At 45.0% G+C, this 13376-nt stretch overlaps 1 long non-coding RNA gene across 2 annotated transcripts; it reads left to right on the top strand.

The window, feature by feature from the left end:
- Positions 1-410: 410 nt before the first annotated feature.
- On the top strand, positions 411-12660 carry LOC140689209 (uncharacterized). 2 transcript variants are annotated; one of them, XR_012064093.1, is made up of 3 exons: positions 411-516; positions 2859-2985; positions 12517-12660. It is a non-coding gene; the product is annotated as an uncharacterized lncRNA (long non-coding RNA). The 2 variants fall into 2 exon arrangements; XR_012064092.1 differs by lacking the exon at positions 12517-12660 and adding an exon at positions 3430-3523.
- Positions 12661-13376: the final 716 nt, after the last annotated feature.

Below are 13376 nucleotides of genomic sequence, written 5' to 3'. Positions count from 1 at the left end.
GCTCAAGGCAGGTGCCACAGTGATGTAGCCTGGAAGCATCCTCTTGTTAACCTGGCCTGTTACCACCATGCCTACATTATCTCACAAGCTTTTGCTCCAGCCTTTCAGGGTTCATTGCAACAAATAACATTAAGCCAGAGACTTATCCAACACACCTATTGGGCACACACTTATTGGGCAAAATGAATAATGTAAAATTTTAAAAAGACCTGGTAGACTTTCAGGAGCTTATGATCAAGTGGAGGAACGAAGTCACCTCCTCAATGATGCCTTCCCTGATACTGCCAGGCAGATCGAGTCACTCTCTTCTTCACTCCCCCTAAGACTCAGTACATATTAATACAGTGGCTTAACACATTTCCTTCTGATCCTCTGATATATTTTTCTCCTTTACAGCAGATGAAACAATACTCGGCAGAAATGCTTGTCTGATTCATCTTTATATCCCAATATCTAATTCACCTGCTTTGGACTACCTTTTGTTTCTCAAATTGCTGTTGTTTCTTCTGCTCCAAGGTATTTGCACTTGCTATTCCCTCTGCCTAAAATGTCAATCCTCAAATTTCATCTGGTGTTAATCTGTTTTATCTTAAAACTTTCAGTTTATGTGTCATTTCTTCCAGGAAGCCTTCCCAGACTTCAGGTTAATTGGCCCTCCAAAATGTTCCATAGATCACAGTTCTTTTCTATGCCAACTATGTTCTATTTTCTGAATGTTTATACAGCCTCCTCACCCATTCACATTGTATTTTAAGCTTCTTTAAGATGAAGATTGTGTCTTAGTTTACATTGTGTCCCCAGAACCTAATTTAATGCCTGTGATGTATTAAACTCCCAATAGATGTTGAATGAATGAATGAACAAATGAATGAACCTATACAGTAGGTATTCAATAGGTTGCCAAATAAACTGGATGTACAGGTAGGCAAAAATTAAAAGATATAACTGGAGAAGAACATATGGCAATGTGAATGTGAGTGACGGCGATACCATGGGATACAGATCAAGAAGACAACAAGAGTAATAGGGCTGATCAATGAAAAACAATAGCAACCACTTGTACACAGCGTTCCAAATGACGTCAGTAGTAGCTAGTCGTAATTAAGCCCATCTTCTATACTTTTGATATATTTTATTGTGATCACGATGAACAATATTATCCTTTTATAAGGCAAAATTTAATAAGGCTAATGATCAAACTCTTGAGAGATCAATAAACAGTTATTTATAAGTAAACAAGATTTTGGAAATGTTAAGCAGTTTTTTTTAATATAATGAATCTAGAAGGTGCACACAATTCTTTTAAATGCTTTTGTGAATTCCATTAAGTTCAAAATATATGCTGTGTTAAATAATACATGTTGTAGAAATTCGATGTTTAATTTAAAAATGTTAAGTACATAAGTCCTCAGCAATAAATATAATTCTGTCCTGTCGTTATCTGCTTGCACTTATCATCGTCAAACTTTATGGATCAATAATCATTGTAGTAATCTGTCAACTAAAGACTTCTTTGTTCATTGCTCCAAGATCTGGAAAAGGCAGCAGATTAACTTTGACCAAGTACGCTTAACTGTTTGCTAGACAGATTGACAAATGGATGGATAGATAGACAGGTAGATAGATAGACAGATAGATGAGGGACAAACAAAAGTGTAACTCATTAATGCCTCTTATGGATGAGATACTATATTATCTGCTCTATACATATAAGTTAATTTATTCTCCACTGCCATGTTAAAAGAGAATACTGTTATTCACTCATCCTTAATTAGAATACTGGGCTCCGAAAGACAAGTGATTTACTAATTGCTAAACAAAGAAGTAGCTGAACCAGGCTTGAACCCACAATTATCTGACTCCAGAACTTTGGAACATTCTGAGCTAGGTTGCTATGTTGTCTTTCAAGACCGAAAATCAATTCCCGTTGGGATCCACTCACATTCCCTTTCCCTGAACTCTGCTGTGCTTATCAAACAAGCGATAGGGGTGCAGACCCACCCAGGTCCTGAAACTTCCAAGCTAGGCTCAACGTTGACCTTTAACCCGCTGAAGCAAGCAGCCACGCGGGGGCTGACGACCCTGCCATCTTGAAAAGCTGTGTAAGGGAAGCCATATCCAAAGAAGAAATGTCCTGGGTGGGGAGACCAAAAGGTGAATGAATGTGATGGTTGAAACTCTAATCCAGATTCTTCCTCTCAATAATATCTCAATGAATTGTCTAACTCAGGGTTTAAAAGCATAAGAAAAGGGTTCATTGAGAGAGATCACCACTTTCTCCCCCGGCCCCCTCACACACACACTTAATTATACAATGTGTATACATACATATACATTATATACAAATATCCATATTTACATACGTATGTAAAGTTATAAAAAGTTATACATAAACTGAGACCTAAATACTTAAATGGACTCAACCACACACCTGGATTTTGCATGCAGTAAGGACAAGGACTTTTGGTTTTGAGTTCTTGTTTGGTATCTGTGAATCTGGCACACATTTAGAGCTAAAGAAACAGTTTTTAAATGAATAAATGAAGCCCAGTTATAGTTTTATCTCTCTCAGCCCTCTTCACTTGGCTTTACCAAAGTTTTCAGCCAGCCATTACTGCAGTAATTTCTCACTTTGTTCCTATTCTGGACCCCTCAAGGCTGTCACCAGGCTCTCCTTTGATTGGTTTCTCCATCCGTATCAGGCTCAGCCCACATCCATGTATATAGGACCACTTCCTTCCTTGGTGGATTACTTTAGAGAGTTCTCAGCCTGCCTCTCAGCGATCATTCACCACTCCGCCATTCAGATTAAAGGTCTTTTGCCTTGAACTAAACAGACTTTATTTTTAATATTCCAGCTCCTATTATGTTGATGACTAACAGCACTGACCTGCACAGCTCCTACGAATGCCCAGGACACTGCTGCCCTCCAATGTCAATGGGTTCTGTTAATACCTTCTGCATTATGTCTCCTGCGACATTTCTGTGAGTGTCCGTGAATGCAACATGTGTAGTGCCACGAGCACTGGGCTGAGAGTTGGAAGTCTTGGTAAAGATTCCAGGCTTTTCCGTGTATTAGCTGGGGGACCTTAATCAAATTGTGTCACCTATGTAATCCACAGGAAACCCTTCTTTAGGGAAGGAGTGCTGAGAAATTAGAGGACAGCACTTGTGGAAGGCTCAAACTCAGAACGTTACAAAAAGCATTACATACTCAGGAAACGGGCTGGTTTTTTGCTTGAGTCTCCAAAAGGAGGTTTTGTCCATCTCCATTGCTTGAGACAGGAAAATAACAGCTCCCATACTTAATGTCATTCAGAATATTCCCCCCTTCTTCTCCCCTCTCTGTGGTCCCTACACAAGTGCTGGAATCAAGTCGCCTCGGCCACAACTGTCGGAATTTAAAACACTCCCATTGTTCCCTTGCAGAGATTTCTCCTCTGACCATTCCTTGCTCACATATTGCTGAAAACTGCACTACGGACTGCTCCAGTTTGGGATCACAGTGAGAGATGTCTTTATAACAGCAACAAAAAAGATGCTTCATATAATGTTGAAATGGGAAGGATTGTCTTTCTAAACCTAACGTGAGTGTAGGGATGTTGTTAAGTGTAACTAATCCAGTGGGCTTCCTCTGTGTGGTCACAATCGGAGACCATCCTGAAGGGACCGGTGGAAATGGGAGTCCCTCCCAGGCGAGCAAAGCGGGGAGCAGTGACGGAGCCAGTGTGCTATGTGAATAATGGATTATTCGGTCACAGCTGGCTAAGGGTGTCAGTTCCACTCTTGTGGCAAAATTGCTGATTGTAACCTTTTTTTTTTTTGCAAGAGCTAAGTTAACAGAGCAAAGAGAAATGCCAGTGGATATGTGACTTGCCAGTAAGTGAAATCTCTTTCTGCTGAGGAAGAACTTTGTCATTTTAGGAAAAAGAATTATTTCTTGAAGGTCATTTTAGATATGCAACAGTACTCTGTTGACATGACATACTGGACACAGAGGAGGCCCACTGGGAGGAAGGGGCACAGGATTCTGACACAAAAGAGCTGAGTTCAAATCCTGGCTTTGCCACTTACTTGCTGAATAACAAGGCACAGTTACTGAGTCTTGCTGAACCTCACTTTTTATCATCAATAAAATGGAGACGGTAATCACTTCTTTGAAGGGTTGTCATGAGGATTAAATGGAAAACATTTTTGCTTCCATAGGACATACTTGTTATTTTAGAAAACATGAAGAGCTTCCTCCAACCCTACGCAAGTCCCAATATAGTAAAAATCAGGAGACAAAAGACAGATCAACCATGTTCTACTGAAAAGTGCTCTCATGCCCCAGAGTTTGTATATTAAGCAAGCGGAACATTAAACACAGAACTTCTCTAAGACTCAGTGCCCTCACTTGTAAACTGAGGATAACATTAATATGTCTGCCGTTCCTACTTCACAGAGTTATGCTGAAGCTCAAAGCAGATAATGATTGTGAACACGCTTTGGAAAGAAGTAAATGGCTCCTTACTTTTTCTCTTCCTTTGGTAGTCCCTGGTAGGTACTGAGAAAGACCACACAAGTCCAAACATCACGAAGCATGTTCGTCTTTCTTGTTTATGTTCCTCAGTATCGTGGAGTTTTTCAGTCCTTTTCAACCTAGCACAAGACATTTTCTACTCGACGATGACCTCCCCGGCAGGATATAAATTCAAGTGTGATTGGCGGTCCAACTTCGATGGTTGTGCTTAGTTCTAAACAAGACCATTTCAGTGTGGGCTGATGAGCAGATAATGAAGCCATCAACCCAAGAACACCCAAATGAGATTACAGAGCATTTTAACATCCGTCTCCTCAACATCCCTGTGGGCGAGATTCGTTTATCATTCTTATTCTGCAGATGAAAGACGCAAGGTTTGAAAATTTTTACGGCTGTCCCCAAGTCATGGAGTCAGTAAATCACAGCACTAAGAAAGTTCATTACTAATCTCTAGGTTTTACTCCCAAAGCGCACTGCCCCTTCTTCCGCAAGGAGAACAGAAACTATAGGACCATCCAGGAGAAGCTCTGCGGTAACATGAAGGTGAGGGCAATATCCAGGGTAGGGAGTTGGGACAGACTCTGCAGCACAGACAGGGCCTGGGGCGGGAGTAGAAATGTCAGCCTGGCCCAGGGCTCCCCTGGGGAGGGAGGCATGAGTCAGAACGAAGGACTGCAAAGCCAACCTTTCATCTGGGTCTGTTCTGGTCGGTGAGTGTTCTGTCTTTCTACAGTAACTATGCCTTGTTCTGTAACAGTTTCCTGAGCTATTTCCCAACTTTCTGGGGAACCATGCAGCCATCATCTGCCCAGTTTCACAGACCAATTGTTACCCTCAGAGAAACAAAATATGCAAAACGTGCAGCTGGAGTTATAGGGGGCGTGGAAAGATCAGGCATTCTCTGAAAGGAAGAGTTTTCAAACCACTGCTTTGAACAGATTTTGATCCAGCAAATAAACGTCTTGCAAGGTTAAGAAATTCACAATTCAGGATTATTTTCTTATTACGTTTTTGTTAACCAGATGTCTCCAGATTCCACCCACCAAGGGACTCAAGTTTAAACTCATATTTTGCTGGCTCAGTTGCTTTTACTTTTCTAAGTTTATGACCTTATTTCTATCATCAAGGCTCTCTCCTGAGACTTTTGGCCGTCTGGGAGTCCCTAATTCCGACTTCCATGCCTGTCTGATACTTTTGAAGAAGCCACCCTCAGTGCTCCCACTCGGGCCACCACGTCACATGGCTCACTCCATAACTACTGCTCAGACTGAGCTCACCCTCGGCTCCAGACTCCTGGGTCACAGTGAGAAAATGTTTCTTACTCTTGTGTTCCTCTTTTCAAAGGGGACCCCAAGGCAGCATTGCTCAGAATCTGAGGGTGAGTTGCAACCGTTTAATCTTCTCCCCAGATGCAAGCATCCTACCTCAGGGTTGCTGAAGCATTGCCATCATGGCACTACAGCCGGCATCAAGACCCAGTCCTCTCCCAACCTTGGGCTGAGTTACTAAATCCATCTCACTAGACCTTGCTACTGATGCATCGGAAACTTTCCCCAGGAGATCAATGGTTTACCTTTGAAATTTAGTTTCTATTGCCTCTCCCAACTGCCCCCTTCATTCCTCTCTGTGAATAAAGTCCAGCATGTATATCAGTGGAGTTCTTTCTCTGAAGGCTTCTAGCCCTTACTCAAATGGGTTTTTAGAATAATCACCTGACGCCACTCACCAGACAATTATTTCCACCCTAAAACAGTGGCGATAATTGGCAGGTACTAGAATTATCTCCATTTCACAGAAGGGTAAGCTGAGGCTCAGAGAGTTAAGTGATTATCCCTGGCCACTCAGTAGGAAAACCCAGATCTGTTGGACTGCAAGGCCTACATTCTGTCTACCACACCATTAATTTCTACTTTCTATGTCAAAACGCCCCGTGTCCCATCAGACAGCATGGGCCAAATAACCAGTTCTCCAAAGTCAGAGGCAAAACCCTAATTGCACCCATCCAGCACCACAAGGGCCAGCTGATTCAGCAAGGGGGCTCAGCTTCATTCTGACCCACTTCAGGCCGTCTCCAGCAGAGAAGGCATTGATCCACTCAAAATTAGTAGGTGCCTCTGTCCCCTGCCCTGCTGTTTGCTTAAAGAGGGAATTCAAGCCTGATTTGGGTCGGCGCCTGTCTCTGGGCCGCGTGCCAGGCCTCGGTGCGGGAACGCTGGCGCACACACGCTCATCTGGCGTGCGGTCTGTTTCTGAGCGCATCTTCAGTTGCTGCTACTCCAGGTGCCTGACAGATGCAGGGCACCCTGCATCCTCCTGGGTTAGAGATGCCACCGTTTCTGGTGTGGGCTTGTCCTTGCAGCCTTCTTCTTTTCGGTCCTCTCCGTCAGTGACATTATGACTTCTACCCTCCTCCCCTCCCACTGCCTCCCATCCTCACCCACCCTGGTCCCCCCTTGAGGTTACTGTCTTTGAGAGGAAACCTAAATGAAGCTGGCAACTAGGAAGTGAAGGGTGGAACAGAGCTGGGGACACAAAGAGGAGACCCATGATTCTACTTGGAGTCAAGGATGGCTTCACAGAGGAGGCAAACGTGCAGAAGTTTTCCACGAGGAGCAAGCATGAGGAAGACTTCCAAGCAGGAGAGGATGTTTCAGGCAGAGTGAATGTCACGCGAAAAGACAGAGATGCTGTAAACCACGTCGTGTCCTGGAGTCACCCCAATACACTGGGATGACGAGCGCCTGAATTGCAAAAGACCAGGGGCTGAGGCCGGGGAGCGGGGGTGCTCCTTAGCTGGGAAGGGGAGGGCAGGGCTTTACGGAGAGGTGTGAAAAGTTGGGTTTGTACCTGACAAAGATCACTCCATCACCCCCAGTTAGTATGGTTTGGGGAGGGGTAAAACTGAATGCAAGGGACTGATGGAAACCCATCAAGAATGTGTGCAAGCAATGTGCAGTTTAATCATTCAACAAATATTAATTCAGTACTACCCTTGCTGCCAGACTCTTGGCTAGACGGCCAAACAGGAGTGGAGGACGAGGCTGATGCTGTCCTGGCGGGGACTGATCTCCTGTTCTGGTAGGGGTGACAGGCGTGAAGCAACAGACATGATTAATCACATCCCTGGAATAAAGCATCTGAGGAAGGAGCAGTTTGCGGGCCCGTGAAAGCGGGCCGCGGGGGACCCCGACGCCGTCTGAGGGCGGCAGGCAGGGGTGGGGCGGGCTCTCTTTTATATTAGCTAAGTTGGTCTCTCAAGAACCTTGAGAGTTAGGAAGTAACAGTCATCATTTGACAGAGGCATAAACAGAGGCTTAGGGCAGGGAGTCAGACCTCTTCCTGGAGGCACGAGCCCCAGCTTCTGAGTAGCAGCAGCGAGGTCAGAAGGCAGGGAGGCTGATTCCAAATGAGACATCTTCCCTCTGCCTGGCCATTCTGGACATGTGACCTGGAGGACTCGGGTTTCATCGCAGAGCTGAAAGAGTCTCCTCCTCCCTCTCTCTTTCCCCAGGCTAAATCGGTTTGTTAAACTGTGCAGACAGAGCCAGCCAGCAGGGTGACACTGAGTCCTAGATGGAAGCTTGCAGTTCCTTGCATCAGAAAAGCGGAGAGTGCCTCTCTGGCAGCTGGCAGCAGACGCAAAAGCAGCTCGCGTCAAAGATGACTCAGCTCTGGCCTCTCAGCAAGGCTCCACCATCAGCTGTTAAAAAAGAGACAAGGTAGCTTTCTGCAGACCTCAGACCCATTCCACAGCAAGCCACTTCCCCCGAGGAAGCTGGTGGGCAGGCAGTGCTGGCTCTTTCATAAGCAAATGGCTGATTGCTTCCAAGGACTTGAGCATCAGGCCGGCTGGCCCAGGCACGCCGTTGTGTCCTGGTCAAGTGTACCATTTGTCTCAGCCACCTGGAATTTGGCCTTGGTGACAGGTTGGAAGCAGGTTTGTGACTGGCTGACTCATTCTGTGTGCCCCCCAAACAGCGAGGTGAAGATGGCTTTGAGAGAGAGGGAGGGGTTCACATAAATGCTAAAACACCCTCCAGGCACCGCTGATGGAAGCTCTGAGGCCCAGTGGAAATGGCACAGGCTTGGGAACCAGTTGGGTGAACTTGGGAGCCCAGCCCAACCACTTAGCAGCTGTGTGGCTGCGATGAGCCACCGGCCTCACTCATCACGTCTGGCTGGATCCTCGCTCACTGGTGGGAGCCTCATGTTCACCACAGGAGGTTTTACAGATGATCATAACTCCTTCCCCTCAAGGTGTGTATGAGAATCAGTGAAACAATATAGATTAAGCACTTAGCACCCCAAGTCTAGGAGGTGTGTACTGTCACAAGTATTATCACTACACATACTAGCCCCTTTTCCGAGGTGAAAAACTTGAGTCCAGGAGGCCACAGAGCAGGTGTTCTAATCCAGCTCCGCCTGGCCCCAAAGCCCCTATTCTCAACCCTATCAAAACAGTATTTCTCCGCTTCTTCCCTCTTCCCAAGGGATTGGCTAAAATCCACTGAAAAAAGAGCACAAGAAGAGAGAGAAATTACTCAAATGTTTCTTGAACAAATAATTTAACGAGAATTAAAATCATTAAGAAACTATCCATAAATCAAAATCATGTATTAATAATTAAAAACCATTTCATAAATATTTATCATGGGCCACTTATGTGCTAGTCATCATGCTGCTGCGGGAGATAAAAAGGAATTAGATATGAATCCTACTTGACTACCATTTATAGCCGAGTAAACAGGCAGAAATCACTCTAGTGGCAGCAGGAGTAACTAATAATAACAATAATAATAGTGCACTAGCCTGTATTGATGTGCAGTATATCCTAGACACAATACTCAGCACCGTGCATGCATCAGCTCTTCAGCATTTTAAGCACTCTTCTGTGATAGGAATTATTTCTTCACTTTAACAGAGGAGAGACCGGAGCTCAAAGAGGTTATATAACAGGACCAAAATTATATAATCTGGAAGCAAGAGACAAACTAAGGTCTGTCTGACCCAAATTCGCCCTCCTAACCATTGTGCCACACATCCTCGCTCTTCCTAACGCGTCTCTCCACTTACCACTGTAAGAACAAACTAGTTTGACTAAATGGCTTTAAAAAAAAAAAACAGAATTATACCAATTAGCACTAATCAGAAGCAACACCAAACAAAGTCATGTGAACTCCCTTTTGACCTTCCGGTTTCCCATTTGGGTACAGACTCACCGCATTCTGCTGCCTCTGGTCCTCCTGCGTGGAGAAGACGCAAATCCTGCAGGAGCGACGCCACAGTCACATTGCAGGTCACAGAACCGTTGTATCTGCAATGCGTTCAAGGCCATTCTGCGACAGCGAAACAGCTTCTTCCTAGAGGCACAGGCCACCATCCTGTCACTTTAAACAGCCCCGAATCAAACAGTGTGATCCTTCCACAGAAGGGGTATTTGAATGACATTAATGAAAAATAAAATAATAATGTTCTCTCTCTCTCATCCTTTTCGTCCAAGTTGCTCCAACATAGCCAACCCAGACGCAAGATAGACTTGAAGTCGTGTGAAGGATGTAATTGGGGACCAGGCTGAGGGCAATAAAACTGAGTGTAGTTGAATGGACTCTTCTCCTTCAAAAGCACACTAAGAAGACACTTCTCCGTGGAGGCATCACTCCTTTGCTAAGCATCGGCCGAGGGCAGAATGTACTTTTTCACTAGATTCAAGACATTTCAGGTGGCTGGCACTCTCTCCACATTCCACCATCCCAAACTCTCCGATCTAGCCACAGCTGCCTACCAATCCCTCTCTCCCTCCTTCATCTTATTCACATGGTAATCAACTGCACCGAGAGCCGGCATTATTCAGCACACCCAAGAGCTCTATGCCACATGTCCCATCTATAAACCACTTCAAGGTCAAATGCAAGGTCCAGCTCAGAATTCACCTTATCGGTGAAGCCTGCCCTGACCCCCGCGTCTGGGAGGCCCCAGGACTTCTCTCTTTGTGCCCTGCTTCCCTCTGACGTGGTCTTTATCACCGTGTATGTGGGTCTTGTCTTAGAACATCTTTGTTTCCCGCCATATGGACAGTCCTGGGGACTGGGCTTCGGCTAGACCTTTTTTATGGCTCTGTTTACTGGTGAAAAGAAAAACAGCTTACATTTTAGTAGGGGAGGCAGTCAACGAATGAAAAGCAAGCTATTCTAGATTGTGACCACTTCCAGGCAGGAAGACAAACGGGCGATATAGTGAGAATAAAGGGAAAAGATGACCCACTAAGCGTGAGTGATCAGAAAACAGCTCTCAGAGGAAGTGGAATTTAAACGAAGACCTAAAGGAAAAGAAAGACCCAGGCCTGCAATGAAAGAGCCAGGAACAATCTTGTAGGAGGCCTAGAAAATGCAAAAGTTCTGCTAAGGCAAGAGCGTGGTGTGTGCAGGGAACTGGAGGCCAGTGCGACGGAACTGGATAAGAAACAGGGAGACTGAGTTAGTTTTAGATTAAGTGCAAATAGACCCAAGGGCAGGCCCTATCGGGCTGGACCTTGCAGCACAGTAAAGAGTTTTTGTTTTTCTAAATGCAATGGAAAGCTAGTAGAAGACATATAATAAAAGAGTGATATTATTTGATTTATGGTTTTTAAAGGCCATTCTGACTTCTATATGGGAAGCAAATGGATTGAGGACTTAGAGGGCAAGGGCAGAAGGGGAGAGTCCAATTATGGGGGTGGGTATTGTCCCATTACCAACCACCATCTCTGATACAGATAGAGGTGCTCAATAAAAGAGAATGAATGAATGAATGAATGGGTTAGACTGCCCTGGGACTTATGGGAAAGTTGTGGCTGGCCAGTGCTTTACCAGCTGGTTGTGATTATCTCTCTCCCTCCCTCCCTTAGCACCTATAGCCCTTGACTTATTCTGAAAAACTTTCAAAAACCACATTCTGGAAATTCCTCATTCATCCCAGGCCCAGGTTTCCCATGTCATAAGCTTGCAAAAATCACCATCTTGTCCTGGTAAAATTTTATCGTGTTTGACATCATTTCTTGCCACTGTTCTTCATTCCTGTGAACAGAAAACAGCCTCCTGTTCCTGGCAAAAAAAAAAAAAAAAAAGCAGATACTGCTCCAACCAGACAGAGAAAAAAGGTGAAGAGAAGGGGAGGAAATTCTGATGGGGACTTTCATCCCCATTTCAGGAAGCTGGCTGTGGGCCATAGCTGTAGTCTTGACTTTAAACCTGTAAAACCTCAGCGTTCCTACGGGAGCCAGGAGGGGCGGGCTCTTGGCACACGGAGCTCCTGAGCAGCACAAGTGTCCGCTGTTCCTCCGCCATCTCCTGTTTTATGAGCTGGGCTGCTCTGAAGCCTGGACGGACGCATTTCACGCTGAGTTTAGGGTGAAAGCGATTTGGCAGGTTCCACCCCCAGGGTGCTCCGGAAAAGAGACCAGGGTTATTGAACACAAGCCGCCCTGGACTCATTCCTAAACCAACAGGAATCAGCTGCTCTTTGACAGTGGGGTCTGCTAACATACGGGAAATTCTTCAAGGGGAACAGAAATAAAGGGAACCGAGGAACGGTTCAGTATTCCGTGCGGATATAATTCCAGCAGAGCTTTCCCTGCAATATCCTCTAGCCCCTGTGAGGACCATTACAAGGGACATCGAAGTAGTTCTCCAAATGAAGTGCTTATGAAAAAAATGTAAAAGCAATAAAGTTAAATGAATTTTTGAGCTAGGGAACTTAGTGATCAAAAAGTCCCCATTCTCCTGAGGAAGTTGACGTGCCAAGATGGGAAGTGACTTTCAAATTTGCCAGCTTATTAAAGGGCACGGCGGAAAGATGGCCCGGGTAACAAACTCCACTCTGTCCAGCCCCTTTGCGACCCCAGTCCCTATTTGCTGTTCAGAAGGCATTGTTAGGCGGTGATTAAGGACACCACCCATCATACAGACCTGGGTGGGAATCTCTGTGTGATACTCATCGGATCTGTCACCTCTTTACAGGTTTCTTCCCAGGAAATAAATGGGAATGACGTCACCTGCCTCACAGACATAGTAAATGAGATAAATGCCTCTAAACTCTGTGCCTATGTGTTCACCAAATATTTTACTTTCTTCTGGATATTGAAGAAAATTATTTTCCCAGCCCTTTGCAGCTGAGTGGGGCCATATGATGAGGTCTGGACAACAGAAATCATACAAAAGTGCTATGTCTGTTCCTGGAGTCCACAGGCACTGCTTTGTTCCTGTCATCTTTCCGTATTGACTGCACTGAAGGTGGCAGCATCACAAAAGAGCAGGAGCTGGATTCTTGCATCACCATGGGAAGGAAGGTCACCTGGCCAATAACATCTACATTGAATTCTGCAAGTGAGAAGAACACATTTTTGTGTTAAACCGTATTTTAGGGGATTGTTTCTTACAGCGGCTACTGTTACTTACTCTGACTAGTACAGGAAAGACTCGTTAAATGATAGCTCTGACAAATGGCATATTTTGCTTTATTTAGAATCTACACAAGCTACAGATTCTTAGAATCAGAAATCCTTTTCACAATCCTGAACTTGGACAACCAACTCTGCTGAGGGATTCACCATCAGATTCTGAAGCCCTGGGCTTGTGAATCACTGAAGAATTCAGCTGAGCTCTGTATAACCTAGCTATATGGATCATTTTAATTTGTCAAAAGTCAGCAGTTGAGGGGAGCTCTCATTTTCCCATTTGTTAAGTGGTTGGTAAGTTCCAGGGGTTGTTCTAGGTGTTGTCACATATGTTGTCCCACACTGGCCTCACCCAGCCCTCTAAGACTGTGAGATAACTCTTAATCCAGCCACGCCCACTCCCACATCAGCTGTCCTACACAT

Source organism: Vicugna pacos, chromosome 25, assembly GCF_048564905.1.
Source record: "Vicugna pacos chromosome 25, VicPac4, whole genome shotgun sequence".
Taxonomy (NCBI): domain Eukaryota; kingdom Metazoa; phylum Chordata; class Mammalia; order Artiodactyla; family Camelidae; genus Vicugna; species Vicugna pacos.
This window is presented reverse-complemented; position numbering and strand designations above follow the sequence as displayed.